Genomic DNA, 16,875 nt, shown 5'->3' on the forward strand with positions numbered 1-16,875 from the left:
ATTGCTAGCTATGAAATAGGAAAAGCATACGGCATACTACATACCTGGACTTACTGGACTTACTGGAGTCACTTGCGATACAGCCCAACACTTGATTCATGGGTGATTTTAATTATCCTGCCATCAACTGGGAAATATACATGACCATGAACATGCTGGCTCAGAGGTTATTGGACTTTGCCAGTGTAAATGCTGTGGAACAGCTAGTCAGCACATCCACAAATGGCTCAAATGTCCTGGATATAGTGCTTACTACTATGGGAGAACATTGCACCCCATTCCCCCTCCATGTAATGCCCTCCCTGGTAAGATCGGACCACAAATCAGTCTTGTTAAATATAAGACCAGATACCCCATCAAGCACAAAAAACACTTAAGCATTTTTGAAAGGCAAACTACCTGTTACTAAGTGATGGTATAAGAAGTTTCCAAGCCCACTCATACGCAGATAACATGGACTCCTATGCAGAGGTGTACACCAATGCCCTTTATAACCACTCAAGCAGTTGTATAGAATCAGTTATACCTGACCAGATTGCAACCAGATCTTGCTAAAAAAACAAGCCACCATGGTGAACCCCTAATGTAAACAGACTATACAACAAGAGAAAAAAACTAATGTCCAAGAACAAGATGAAACTGGTTCAGCAGAGGAAGAAATTCCTGTATAGCTTAAACAAATTAGATATCTTATCAAGTCCTCCAAAGCTAATTATGAAGCAAAAATTGCCTCCCTAATTAAGGATAATAGCAAGACATTCTTTAACTTCATCCAAAATCTAAAAAGAAATACCCAGCTATGCACTGAACTGGTTGTGGATGGCATCACCCATATTCAACCAGAGATAATAGCCAACCTGCTAGCTGACAGATTTGGAGCAAGCTTCACCTTCTGTCCCCTCCAGTCATCCCCCAAAGTATACCTGCCACCATTCCTCAGCCTGTTATCTCAAGAGATCAGGTCATCTCGGTGCTCTTCAAGGCCAAAAACATTACATCAATGGGACCAGACAATATCTCAGGTTGCCTTTTAAACAACTTAAAACATGACCTAGTTGACCCACTTTGATCCCTTTTTAATCACAGCCTGTGAACTGGCAATGTCCTGGCAGAATGGAGGACAGCAACAGTAATGCCTCTGCACAAAGGGGACCATCAACCAACTCTGGGAATAATAGACACATAAGCTTGACTAGCCTCATCTGCAAAGCCATGGAAAGAATCATTATGGGCCTTATTAACAAGGACATAGGTAATCACCAAACTCTGGACCCAACCCAGTTCAGATTTGTTAAAGGTAGGTCATGTCTGTTAAACATGGTTGACTTTTTTGAGAAGGTTACCAAGGCCCTAGATGAAGGAAAGACAGTGCATACCAACTGTCTTGACCTAGCCAATGCATTTGACACAGTCCACTACTCAGGTATTATAGAGAAAGTCTCCCAATTGGGAATTAACCCCTACATTACCAAATGGGTAGCCAATTGGCTCCCCGACAGGACACATACTATCAAAGTGGGTGACTTCACCTCTAGCAAAAGACCAGTCACCAGTGACATACCACAGATTTCTGTGCTGAGCACTTTACTGTTCAGAATTTATTTCTCAGAAGTCCAGACAAACTTGAGCGGCCTGTGGCTGACTAAGTTTGAAGATGATTACAGATTAGGAGCAATCATTGAGTCCCCCAGTAATGTTAATATAGTGCAGACAGGGGTAACACAGTCAAATGACTGGTGCCAAACCCTTGGATTAAAGCTAAATGCAAAAAGTACATTATTATCCCGTTTGAGAAAGTTGACATCCCTGCTCATTATATTATATACAGCACCCCCTCAAAGTATAGACCCAGTGGTACATGATCTCAGTTATCAGCTTGATAGCAACCTGAATTTTGACCACCATGTATCCACAGTAGTAAGGAAATCCTTCTATGTGGCACATCTTATAAGTAAAGGCATTATATCTAGATCTAAGGATGTTAGAATTGTTATAATTCCATTATACTCAGCCCTCATCAAACAAATAATTACAATGCTCCCTTTTGCATGTACCTTACCAGACACCTACAAAAACTAGAGAGACTGCAGAGGTTTCTCACCAAGAAATTACAGAGTACACAAAACAAGTCTTAAGCAGAAAGACTGAAAGTCTTGTCACTGTCTTCTGTCTCCTACAAGTTGCTAAGGTGTGACCTGTGCCTGGCTTACAGGGCAGTCTCTGACCTGGTCCTAATGGAAATGCTACACATTTATAAATCAAACTGCACGAAAGTCGCTTGCTCCATGGATCTTAACCTAGCCTCTGACATGAACAGGTCATGCTGGAGAGACAGATGCATTTCCCAGAGACTGCCATTTCTCTGCAGCAAGCTTCTAATTCATGTGAAACAGAGCCCCTCCCTGGCTGTCTTGAAACACACCTAGATCAATGGATGGGTGACTGCAAATTCACTCCTGGGGTGGTGCCCATGTTCCTCCTGGACAGAGGAAGTCATTATTAACTACCCTAGACCATTATCTCTGCAAACTTCACTCACCTAACCAACAACAATTTGGGCAAATTGGGATAAATATGGTTAGGCTTCGAAAGACTCTCTAGGGCCATTAGTCTAGTAACTTTTTATGAACCTATGAACTTGCAGGTATGGCTAAGTTTCAAATCTACTACCATTTTGGCAAAGTGAGAGTAATGCATTACTACAGGTGGACCATACATAGCTTGTGCTTATTTTACTTACTTGCTTGCCTGACTATTGCTGATCTCTGTCTGCATTTGATTTTGAACTGAAATTTTTCATTTAAGGTTTGGTTACTTCACCTTTTTATCTTTTTCTTATACTACATTTGTTTTGTTTTAAGTTTTTTATTCTGTTGGAGTTTAAAGAGGTCTTGCCTAGGGTCAGTTAGAAAAGTTAGAAAATAATTCTTTTGCAGGCAGTGAATAAAAGCCAGCTAATTAGTGGGAGGAGCTGAGAAACAACATTCCTCTTTAACAAGAATTTTTGGAAGCATCTTTATTTAGCTGGAATGCTTATTTTACTTGCTTGCTTGCCATCTCTGCATTTGATTTTATAGCTTTTTATTTGAGCTTTGGTTACTTCTATTTTTTATCTTTTTCCTTCTATTGCAGTTGTTTTAGTTTTTTTTTGTTTTGTTGGAGTTTTAAGAGGTCTTGGCTAGGGTCAGTTAGAAAAGAATTCCTTTGCAGACAGTGAATAGCATCCAGCTAATTAGTGGGAGGAGCTAAGAAGCAGCATTCTTCTTTAACTAGAAATTGTGGAGGCATATTTATTTAGCCGAAGTGCTCATTTGACTTGCTTGCTTGCCTGACTATTGTTGATCTCTGTCGGCATTTAATTTTCCATCTCACCCACCCAAGTGTTGTACTCATAAACTTGGTGGCTTTTGAGTTGCTCATCCCTACCATTAATCTGATTTTGGACACTCCTGCCAGTCCCATCTCATCAGCTCATTCTACTGAGTATGGAGAGATCAGTTGGGAAGGCCCACCCCCTTACACTCTTACACTTGAATTATTTTTTGTTTCCTCCCTTCCCACTTATTAAAATGCACTTTATTCAGCTGTGTTTACTGTATATGTGCTTATTCCTGATTTATTACTTTATTTTGCTTTATGCTGCTGTTCTTAAAAGTGTTAATTTGCATTTATTGTGCTGCATTTATAACTGCATGTTAGTAGCCTGATTAAATTGTAACTGTTATTCTAAGCCTCTTAGTTTTGATTTAAGCACTTGGGCTTCAAACTAGTTAACTTACATAGGACGGTTTGCGGTCTACACTTGTGGCAGGAGAGGTAGCTTACATCTTGGTAAGTTTGTAATTGCTGGTTGAAGGCTTATTGTGACTGTTATTCTAAAAGTGTCTTAGTTCTGGTTTAAGTGCTTGGACTTCAGGCCAGTTATTTTACATTAAGAATGTTTTGGTCTACACTCTTGTGGGAGGAAAGGGTAGCCTCCCCCTTCTGAGCTAGGAATTGCTGGTTGAAGGCTTATTGTGCCTGCCATTCTAAGCTTCATCTTGTTTAAGTTCAGTTAACCAGAGCTGCTCTGTGTTTGGCATCCTTTGCCAGAGTTCCAGTGTGTTTCTGCTTGAATCCAAGCCATCCAAAGCTAAGAGCAAAACATTATTTATTTATTTAACATTTATTTACCGGGAAAGTCTGACTTGAAACAAAGCCAATTTTCAGCAGACGCATGAAGAAAAACACTCCAGACACACGTCTTTGTAATTAAGATTTCTTTGAGTTTGATATGCACTTTTCATCTGTATTTTACTGTTTTGCTATATTAATTTGTATCTTTTTCACTGTTTTTGCTGTCTGTGCCAACTTATTACCTGCACTTGTTTTGCAGTAACGCATTGCTTAGTTAGCATAGACTAGATCCAGACATGCTGAATCTAGCCTGTTTTTCATACACTTGTACTGACATCCAGCCATCTTACATTAAGAAAGACTGCCCTGCAACCTTGTGTCAGAAAAGTGTGGATATAGCCTTGTCTAAGCTTGGGATTGTTGGAGGAAGGATCATTGTGTGATTTCTTATTGGAAGATTAGTTTAAAACTATTTAATTTTACCTGTATATAAGTCTCACGTTTGCAAATAACTGTGCACCAAGCAACAGGGGTAAGCGGTGCCTTGTATAGACACAAACGCCTAGAAATTGCTTTTCCCCTAGACACCAGTCAGAGAAACCCTCCCAGGTTCTCTGCTCCTCTGCGGGTAATGCAGCTGTGCACTTCTGCACTGCAGGCAACTCAGCTGAACACTGAGCAGTCTTACCTCACTTTTCATCCCTGATCTTCTATAGAATAAGTCCCCTTGTTAATCCCAAAGCAATAGCTGATCTAATTTTGCCATTTCACAAATTAGAGCTTAAGAAATACCTGCTATGGATAGTCAATTTCCCAACATTTCTCCAGCCAGCCTGATTAACATGAGCATCCTGAGGCAATGTAAAAATTGCCTCATGTATACTGACAAACACTTGCTCCTAAAGCAAACAAATACAGTATGTGAAAGATGTAACTATACCTTGAAACTAGAATCAATCCTCTCATGTAACAATAAACAAGATATCAAACAGGTTGTCAGCACACACACCTCTCCTTTAACACAAAAGATAAGATCAAGACACATAAATGCACATATGTATAGGTACTCTGTAAGAGCCTACCAAAAGATCAGAGACCTCCCAAGTGCAAACAACCTATACATACTGGTAGATGAACAGAATCCACCACTACACATAACACACATATCAGTGTCTCAACAATTAAACCCTTAAGGTAAAACACCAACTCACTAGTAAGACACACGGATGTCCCCCTCACCACATTGGACAAGCAGAAGGTCATGGTCAGCTGCCTGTCAGGAGCCAGGATCCATCAAATCATGCATGCACTCAAGTCACTCAGCAACAGTTACCATTATGACTCTGCCATTGTACATGTTGGAGTGAATGACGTAAGACGTACCTCTCTGGAGTATATGAAGAGAGATATGAGTGAGCACTTAGATTATGTGTCCCAGGCAATCATGTCCCTAGTCCTAAGCAGCATTCTACTTTCACACAGGGTGATGCCAGAATACAGACAAAAATGATTGATTTCAATAATTGTCTTAGCTTCTGGTGTCACTCCAGGGGGATCCAGTATCTTACAGCCTGGAAAGACATGTTCGACAGACCACTCTGCTTTGCCAGAAATGGTTTTCACCTGTCTCCTCAAGGCTTTCTGATACTGGCAAAGATGCTTGCCTCCTCCATACTGCCTTTTTTTAGGCAATGTCAAAACAACAAAATCTCTGATGTAAATAAATCCACTAGAGACAAACTCAAGGTCATGCTGCTTAATGTTAGCAGCCTAAACGGTAAACTGCACTCCCTGGAAGTACTCATCACCTTGGAAGATGCTGACATCTGTGCAGTCACTGAGACTAGGTTCAAGTCCACAGAGAGCATCCTGGCTGTACAAGGCTGCAATGCCTTTCACACGTTCAGACTTCAAAATGAGCATGAACAAACCAAAGGTGGAGGTGTATCCATTTTCATTAAATCTAAGTACTCCTTGAGACTGGTAAAACAGTACAACTCTCTTGAGTTACTCCAGGGCCAAATAACTATAGGCAAAATACACTACCACATCATCACTAGATACACGGCCCCCACCATGACCCAGAAGAAGCACACCACCTACCTGGATGTGCCAGAGTAACTAGGTGTGCAGACAAACACCTTGGTCATGGGAGATTTCAACTATCCTTTCAGCAATTGGGTGACTTACACAAGCACAGACATGATTATTATGAGGTTCCTGGATTTTTTACATTGAATTACCCTGGAAGGGAAGGGCAATTCCCCAATCCCCACTATATGTAGATCTTACAGAAAACAACAACCAGCATGTACAATAAGCTGATTTTCTATTGGTTGTACAGGCAGTTTTCAGGGATTGAAAAGTTGCTCTTGTATTTAACCCAGCAACATTTGGGACAATACTACTTCTCAAGGAGCAGCTTGAGATTAGTGCTGCTATATTACTTCTGATGAGAGAAAGAGGAAATGATCACTGACTACTAGCTGCATGCATATTTGGTGGGCTAGCATTATTACCCAGGTAGTAGCCAGCGGGCAAGTCACAACTATACCTCATTCTTGACATACATAATTCTTTCTTTTTACTAAGCACTGTTCGATTAGATTCCATATAACCTTATTTAAGAGTATCACCCTAAATATTCCATCTATAAATATTCAGTGTCTGCTTTAGTATTCTCCATCCAATCTTTGTGTACTGTGATGAACTCCGGTCTGCCATACTCTAGCAACATGGCTCAACAGTCTGGCCTCTTCCCATCTGTGGCCAATCTGATCATATTACATGTTTTAAGGCAGTGCAATAACTGCCATACGGTTACTGCATGTCCACTATTTCTATGAATTGTCAGGACAACCTACATTAGATGTAAATATCTAAGAAAGATGTAGGCAAACCCTTTGTTGGTTAGCATAATACCTCCGCAATATCAACTCATTAAAAGTACATTAGGCACATTACACACGCTAAAGCTATAAAGAAAAAAAATGCCAAAGCCTCCTAGAACTTATTCTATAAGATCCCAACATCCAGCATAGAAGTCAACATATACTTTTTCTTCTTCCCAAGTACATACTGTAAATCCATACAGCTCACCCATGAGTCACCAGGAAAGCAGACCTAAGCCAATAAGTCCACAAACTCTGTTTTTGCACAGGGAAATGTTTTAGTCATAGGTGACTCTACAGTTGGGCATACAGTCTCCATACTTACCAGACTGGCCATGAATAGGGTGACAGTAAGCTGTTTGCTTGGTGGCAGGATCCAGGATGTCATAAGGCTTCTAAAGAGTCCTTAAACCAGACAAATATGACTGTGACCAAGTGGTAGCCCTTGTGAGGATAAATGACCTAAGGCAGTACACCCAGAGGGACACACAGAAAGACTTTTAAATTAACTCACTATTCATGTTCTACAGGCAGAAAAGACACTTGTCTTGAGTAGTATCATGCCTTCACCTAGAATGATTCCTAGTTACCAAGACAAGATAATTGTTTTTAAAAATTGGTTAAGTTGTTAGTGTCATTCTAAGGGGACTCACTGTGTGTTGGCCTGGTATGAGATGCAAGATAAGACTTTCTGTTTTGCCAGGTATGGCTTACACTGCTCATACAGGGACTTCCCCATTCTGGATAAACCCTTTGCTGCCCCCCCCATAGTGACTCTTTTAGGAGACCCCCCTGTTGGACATTCTAACATTACAAACTCAAACTCCAGTTCAGTCAACATCATGGTGGGACTATGCAATTCTAGGAGTCTAAAACAGAAAGAAAGATACCTAAAGTTGAGGCCTTCCTGCAACTCAAACATATTTATATGTGTGTAGCTACTGAGACATGGTTTCATTGTAGTAACTGCACCTCCTCTGTGCCAGAGTTTAATGCCTATCTATCCTTCAAACCCTTGTTTAACTCTGGAGAAGTATATGTATTTATTAGAATACCACCCCCTTGTGTCAGATTACTCATTACCCTGACTTGGAGCTCCTGGAAATCCAAATTCCTATTAACAAATCAAACTATTACTGTCATATATGAAAGAAAGCATTTCACAAGTATTCAGTTACCCAAGAAATCAGCACGAGGCATGACATTTTCCATATTTCTGCTGTCAGATAATATCAGTTTGAAAAGTAATATTTGGCCTGTTTCTGCAGCATATGGTATGAGGGATGCAGATAACTATTCCCAGAAGAGCAATATGAGCTGCTGATCAACTTGGACATTCCCAGATGTTAGCGAGCTCTGTGAGTGCTTCAGCTAGTAAATCACCTCATGCTTAATCTACTTTAAATAATTGAATTACCAGTTTGTCAGATTGCAGAAGATCGAGACCACATTGCCAAAAACTAATTCAGTGAACTCCCGAAATGTCATATTTTGCCACCAGGAAACTAACCACTTGGCCACCATGGTGAACTTTGCCCATTTTCATAAGTACAGTACAATCTCAGAGTTGGTATATTTAGTTGGGGGGGCACACCCCCCCCCACATGAGGGTGTTGGGGAGAAGCACCTCACTTTGGTGGGTTTCATTTCCTTCAGTTTGTATTTTGATTATTGTTGGTCAAGTGGTTAGTTTCCTGGCAGCAAAATATGACTTTCTGGGAGTTCGCTGAATTAAGTTTTTGGCAATGTGGTCTCGATCTTCTGGGATTTGATGAAGTGGTAATTCGATTATTTAAAGTATATCCATATAAAATGACCAATGCATTCTGGACTCTCTGGAACTTCAGTCATAGGTGACAGATCACTGATCGAATATTGCATATTGTCCTGTTATTGACAGACTGTACTCTCTTGAAGGAATTCCTCAACTGAAGTGATTATGGTGTTTAGTGTTATAAGCTGTGTTTTACATGTTATTTTAGAAGAAAACATTTAAAAAGTTAAGGCACAGCTAGGGATTAGTATTACTGCTGTGAGGTACTTTGACTACTGATGATGTTTTATTGGGCAGCATGTATGGGACTTTCTTGATTTTTTTGTTTGCAATTTTGGTGAGAATGTCTTCTGGGCCTTTGTGCAGCTTTGCTTTCTATTGTGTTGAGCTGTTCTATGTACTGTTCAGGGTATCCACAAAGACAAAACTATAGCAAGTGTACTGAACTCAGTAACATATAGGAAAACACTGCTTATCAGTAAGCAGCTTGAGGTCTGTGGTACTATTTTGCTTCTGATGAGAGAAAGAACAAATGATCACTTATTTCTAGTATCCATGGTAGTAGCCAACAGGTGTATCACCATAATATATCATTCTTAACAGACATAATTCTTTATCGTACTAAGTATTGTTTGGTTATCTGACATCTAACCTGACCTAAGAGTATCTACATCTGTAAATCTTCATTGCCTACTATAGTAGTCTCCCTCCAATCCTTGAGTACTAAAATAAGCTCTAGTACTCCATAGTCTGGCAATATGACTCACCAGTCTGTTCTCATCCCATCTGTGGCCAGGCTGATCACATTAGGTGTTTTAAGGCAGTGTATCAACTACCTAATGGTCATTGCCTGTCCACTGCTTACATAAATTGACAGTACAGCCTGCATGAGATGTAAATATTTAACAAGGATGGAGACAAACCTCTTGCACCAACTTGCAGTTGGCAAGCATAATACTTCAGTCACAACACACTACTAGGCCCATAACCGATGCTGAAGTTATAAAGAAAGATTGCCAAAGCCTCCTGGAGCACACTTTATAAGATCACAATCTTTAGCCATAAGGTAACATATACTGCTTCTCCAAATCACATACTGTAAATCCACACATCTCACCCAAAAGTCACCAAGAAAGCATTCATAGGCCCCTAAGATCCACTAATTCTGTTTATGTAGAGGGAAATGTCTTAGCCAAAGGTGACACTACAATTAGCCATATAGACTTCACACTCACCAAACTCGATAAGAATAAGGTGACTGTAGCTGTTTTCTTGGTGCCATGATCCATGATGTCACAAGGCCCTAAAGAGTCCTTAAACCAGACAAGTATGACAATGACCTTGTTACTGCCCAAGTGGAAGTAAATAACCTGAGGTGCTGCACCCAAAAAGACATACAGAAAGACATTATGTAACTTACTATTCATTTGTTAGAGGTTGGTAAGACATTAGCCTTGAGCAGTATCCTGACTTTACCTAGAAGGTTGAGCAGTATTCTGACCTCACCTAGAAGGTTGCTTAGGTAGGCTAAGTAGTTAGTATAATCCTAAGTGGACACACTATGTGTTGACCTGGTCTGATACGGCAGATAAGACTTGGTTATACTGCTCATGCCAGGGCTTCTCCATACTGGCTAAAGCCTTTGCTGCCTTATACTGCCTTTTTTTTAGGCAGACTCCCACTGTTGGACATTTTCTACATAGCAAACTCAAACTCCAGTTTGGATGACCTCATTGTGGCCCTATACAGTTTTAACAGTCTAAAAAGAAAGCTGCCTGAACCTGAAGCCTCGCTGCACCTCATACACATTCATATTTGTGTAGCTACTGAGACATGGTTTTAATGGAGTGACAAATCTGTGCCAGAGTTTAGTGCCTATCATTCCTTCAAACCCTTGTTTAACTGTGGTGGAGTATCTGTATTTAACAGAAATACCACCCCCAAATGTCAAATTACCCACAACCCTAACTTGGAGCTCCTGGCAATACAAATCACCATTAACAGATTAAACTATTCCTTCATTGCTAGCTACAGATCCCAACCAATGTTTCCCAAAGATCATGGAAATTACAGTAACACAATTGAGGGCTTAAATATTAAACCAAATACCTTCTTGCTCAGGGATTTTAATTAACCAAACATTAATTAGCATTCTTATGCCTCTAAAAATGATATGCCCAGTCTTTCTTGGACATTTTTAATAACAATGTGCTAGAACAAATTGTAAAACTACTCACTAGAGGGTCTGATGTCCTTGACCTGAACCTTACCAACCTAGCCTCTGGCTGTGCTCCAGCCCTCATCTCCTTATCCATAGAAAAATCTGACCACAAGTCAGTCATCTTTTATGTCAGGCCTAGTGATACCACATCACTACTAAATTACACCATCTTTAGGGACTTCACTACTCAGAATTCTCAGCAATCTCATGTAAATGGACCTAACTGAGAAAGCTGCCACATTCATCTCTGACTTTACCAATACCTAAACAACTACACAGAAAAGTCAGTACATGAGTGGCCTAAATATAATGATAAATTCAGGAATACATTTTCATACAAGAACTCCCATATTAATAAAATGTATAGCAAAATAAAGAAAATGTTAGGAAAACTCCATTCCCTTATCTCAAGCCCACACAGAAATATGTCAGTAAGGAACCTCTGAGTATTATTAGAGAATGTAAAACAGTATGAGCTTATGGTCACTTCAGATATCAAAGGAAACTGCAGCTAACCCAATGTAATTGCAGGAAATGTTGGTCATCTGAATTGAAGCCACTGTCAACCACAGAAAATGATGTATACCTGAAGTAGGAGATATAACATCTTTCAGGTCATACTGGAGGAGGTAAAGGAGAGAATTTGTCAACTGACTACACAAAAGACAGAATTCTCCACAATGTAATGCTGCCTGACAGACTGCATACTCCACACAATGACTGCTGTTTACCAATAGCTGTACACTATACATGAAGAACTGGGTGTATTCACCAAGCATATGCATACATTGTCTATGTGCTTATATCAGCAAAGAAACACCCAGTCTGTTACAGCCTAATGATGGAATTGCTGACAATCTCAGAGCCAGTGTGGGGAGTCACACATTCTAATTGGAGTACACAGATATCAATTCCATCTCTCCCAGACCCTGTGAAATCATATCCAAAAGTACTGACTCGATCTAAAATATGGGCACTGCACTGATTTCCAGCTTGGAATGAAAACGCTCCATAACTAACCACAACGTCCTAGTGGCTCTGATGTGTTATATATGTAACATTCAGAGACATCTACAGAAATCATGGAGGGGTTCTGGGATGTACATCTATGTTCTACCCAAGCTTCTGGCCTGTGAATGACCTAACTAGTGGTGACATGCCAACACCCAGACCAATACTGAGGCATAGCACTGGTAACTAACTCATTTTCCTGCTGTACAGCTATATGGTGGACATCCATTAAATATTGACTGCATTCCAAAAGGAACAGGGCCATGTCAGTGTAATGCCAACTAATATGTTGAGTGTGTTTTGCTATGCTTGCACAGCATGCCCTCCTTTTGATACCTGCTTTCCAAATGCAACAGTCATCTGACAAAGATATATGCAACACTTTACATTGTTACCATAAAAAGGCTATGTCATGCCTGATTATGTCTATGGTAGTGCCTGCTAGTATCATCATAAAAGATATAGTGACTTTGGAGGGACTGCAACAAGGTAACAGTTTTCAGGACCTGCCAATACCTCAATGGCAGCTCTGCTGATAGCAGCTATTATGAACTGTAAAATTATAAGATGGTGTGCTAGCTTACAAAAACAGCCACATTTTGAGTGTGCATGCAATGCAGTCATCAACTGTCATACATGGGAATGGTTCCTTTGACAACTTGAAGGTTGTGCTCTTCATCATGGCCATGCACTGTTCAGCTTAGCCTATGTTAACAGCTTCTGGATATTCATTTTGTCTGTAATGCTTGATCACTGGTATTCATCAGATTGTTGCTATGTGTCCATCTATTTTGTTATTACCAGTTCAACAGCTTATAGTGCTTTGTGGAAAGTATATACAGAGGACCAAGTAGCAGTTTCTAGAATACTTCTAGAATCCAACCCTTTCCAAAAAGCCATAGATGAAGACAAGATCCTGGTAGAGAGGGCCTTGACCCTGCTTGAAATACACTTGTTATGGTGAGAATAACAAATGTTAACAGACTTAGATAACCATTTTAAAATAGTCAGAGAGCTTGTGACTCAGATACCCTTTTGTCAGAGGTCAGAGCAATAGATAAAACTGTTTTCCATGTTAAGAACCTCAAGTCAGCCAGATTAGCTGGTTCAATGGAGCAAGTGTTAGCTTATCCAACACAAAATTAAGATCCCAAGTAGTGACTACCAGTTTTCTAGGAGGTCTGTTAGACAAAACCACTTTTAAGAACATTTTGACATGAAACTGTACTGAAAGAGGAGGATCTGTGGGCAAACATGCTGAAATGGATGAAAATGAATCTTGACAGAGGAATAAGAAAGGACATAGGATAGTAAAGCACACAAATATTGTAAAACCAGAGCACAACAAACTCGGAATGGGTGCTGATTTTGTTGTTGGCACCAACTAGAAAACCTTTTCCATTTGCTAAATTATGGTTTTCTACTAGCAGGCTTTCTTGCCTCCATTAGTATCTGCTGCACATTCATCCTCAGAAAACAAGCACATAAAAGCAATTAAGACCTTATCATCCAGGCAGTCAATAGAAGATGATTGAAGGTGGGATGTATTAAACACCACTGGTTTTGTGTGAGCAGATCTAGTATGTGAGGGAGCTTGTGATAATTGCCCCTGGCTATTTCCAGAAGAGGGGAGATCCATGTTTACTTGAGCCACAAGGCAGTCACTACAATGATCCTGGGGGGAATCCTTCTGAATCTTCAGAATTACCCTGGATATTAGTGAAAAGGGTGGAAAGGCATACAGGAGCACTCGTATCCAAAAAAAAAAAAAGAGAAAAGAAAAGCCATCTGCCTTCCAGGCCTTCTTGCATGGAGTTCTGGAACAGAATATTGCCAGTTCAAAACAAAGAGATCTACTTGAGGAATTCCCAACAGATGGATCACGTCTTACAAGATCACCTTATCAAGTTTACATTTGTGAGGGTCTACTCTGGTCCTGTTCAGCTTGTCTGCCACACAGTTTTGCTCTGACAGAATGTAGAAGGCCTGCAGAATGAGATCGTGCTTTGAAGCTATATCCCCAGATGGTTAGTCTGCAATGGGGTTTATGACCTGGTTCCCTTTTGCTTGTTGATGTACCACATGACTGTAGCATTGTCTGTAACCACTTGAAGAGGTCCAGGGACAAAACATGGTTCAGAGAGTTGACTGTCTTGACCAGAGCAACCATGTCTTTGGTATTTATGTCCTTGTATTTGTCATTCGTGTCCCACACCCCCTGCAGTATTATATTTCCTGAAACTGCTCCCCAAGCAAAGTCTGAAGCATCTGTGGTGGCTGACTGCTTTGGTGCAGGAAGGGAAAAGGGGAGACCCAGATTTAAGGATATCTGTTACTTCCACCAAATCATTTGTCTTCTGGCAAGCTCCAGCACTGGGATCTGAAAAGATAAGGGTATTGATGCTGGGACCAAAGAGATTTTATATTCCACTGTATCTTTCCTATGTGGAGTGTTGCCAGGGGTATCATGAGAATCATAGATGCCATGAGACCCAGAATCCTGAGGTAGTCCCTCAGAATGACTGGCATCTGAGTGGAAAACCCTGAAATTAGATCTACATAAAGATTTATTTATTTTTGCTGTGGAAGAAAATCTGTTTGAACTGAGGTGTCTAGTTGACATCCCAGGAACACAATCCTGTGTGACAGAGTTAAGAAAGACTTTTGAATGTTTTCTTGGAATCCCTGTTTGTGCAAGAGATCTCTCACCTAGGGGAGAGAGATTCTTGACACCTTTTAAAAGACTCTGCAAAGATAAGCAAGGCATCTAAAAATGGAGAGATGTGTAAATCATGTAGCCTGCAATGAGCTATAATCAGAGATAGACACTTAGTCAACATTCTTGATGTATGGATGGTCCAAAGAGTAAGGCATACAACTGATAATGTGATCCAGGCACACAAAACCTTAAGATACATCTTTATTCTGCATGAATAGGGATGTGATGATAAGCATCTTTTAAGTCTACTGTTACCAAAAAACTTGAAAGAGGAAGAAGAGGTAACAGGTTTTGTAGTGACATCATTTTGAACTTGGTTACTATGAGAAACAGGTTTTGGAAAGACAGATCCAAAACTGGTCTCCAAGCATTTTCTTCCTTTGGCACTCGGAGTATCCTTGAAGAAAACCCTTTCCCAGCTGGGAAGGAGGAACTGATTCTGCCACTCCTTGGGACAGCATGTGATTAAGAACAGATGAAAGCAAAACAGTCTGATCTTGATGATGAAGAATGACCTTGTGGAAAGGAGGAATTTCCTCCCTCTGCCATTTCTAACTTTGACAAATGATTTTCAGAACCCATTTGTCTGAAACAATGTGTCAAAGAGAAAAGCAGAGATTCAGACTTTCCAGAAGATAAAAGGGGTCAAGGTTGGAGGAGGATCACAAGATCTCTTGAACAGGCATTCAGACTTGTTGGACTATCCTTGGTTTTAGGAGGTTTGAGACTTCTTTTTGGAACCCCTGTACCATTTCTTCTTAAATGTCTATTTACCTGAATTCTGTTGAGGCTGTTTATTCATTTTTTTTACCAAAACTGGATGAGGAGAAAGAAAATCCATTTGAAAATTTGGAAAAGGAGGTCTGAAAAATCTTACAGATTCCCTGGATCAGCTTGTCCATTTCATCACACTTTTTGATCATCTCTGCAGCGGAGGGGCCAAACACTAAATCTCTATCCAAGGGAGAATTTAAAATATCATTGTTATATCATCTGGGAGGTTCTGGGAATGCAGCCAAGCAAACCTCCTTAAAACAGTAGCAGTCGCCATAGCCCTGGAATAAGTACCATCAGAGTCATACACATACTACAAATAATGAGTAGTGACCCATGCAATAGAAGAAACAGAGTTATTTAAAGCAGATTTTTCTTCACAAGAGGAAACTGTAGATAAAACATACCTTTACAATTCGCCAGAACAAACTTTAACATACGAGCCTGACAATTTAAAATTCTGAAAATTAAAGTTGCAGAAGAATATATGTTTCCCCATACCTATAAATAACTTTCCCATCCTCATTATAAAGAGTAAGATTGGAATTAACTAAGTGCTTAGCAGCAGAGGACTCAACTAAGGATATAGCTGCTGGGTTGGGTATGGGAATAGAGTATAAAAATTTAAACGACTGAGGAATTTATATATTCTTTCTGCCTTTTAAGGGACAACTGGCTGACTATCAGGAAAATTGCAGGCAGTAAGACACATCATCTAAAACAGACAGGACAGGAAGAAGGAGTGTAGGTTCTGATGTAACAACTCATAGTATTTTCTGAGGGACTGAGAAACTTCAGTGTTCTGTCACCAAAAATACTGGTATGTTCTAGCAACAGGCTCAGAGATAGAGAACTCACCCCCCCCCCCCATAGAGAATCAGTAACTGAGCTCTCCTCTGAGTCTGAATCAGAAATTTGAGGGCAAAACCCTGAGTCTGTCCCTGCATCTTGCTGTTCAGATTCAGAATCTTGAATCCCTTCAGAAAAAGAGGAATTCCTTTTTGTTTAACCTTAAACAACTTGACAAGAAGGATCAATAGCCTGACTTAAACCCTGAGCCAAGCCCACTAAACAACTCTTATCCAAAGAAATTTGAGAAGGAGTAGATATATGTTTGGTTTTCTGTTTTTTTTTGACAGGAACAAAGAGGATATGTATGTTACTATTGGCATCATCTGCTTCCCTAGGAACAGCCACAGATTTCTGACACAACAGGGAAACCTTCCCTGTTCCCTCTCTGAAGACTGACAAGAGTGTCTCTACCTTGTCCACTGAGATAATTCCAACAGCTGCAGAAGACGTGGTTAATCCCTTGTCCATAGTAGCCATAGGTGATAGACCAGAGGTATTTTGAGTTAAAGATGAGTGG

Source organism: Protopterus annectens, chromosome 5.part1 (assembly GCF_019279795.1).
Source record: "Protopterus annectens isolate FY-2018-M chromosome 5.part1, PAN1.0, whole genome shotgun sequence".
Taxonomy (NCBI): domain Eukaryota; kingdom Metazoa; phylum Chordata; order Ceratodontiformes; family Protopteridae; genus Protopterus; species Protopterus annectens.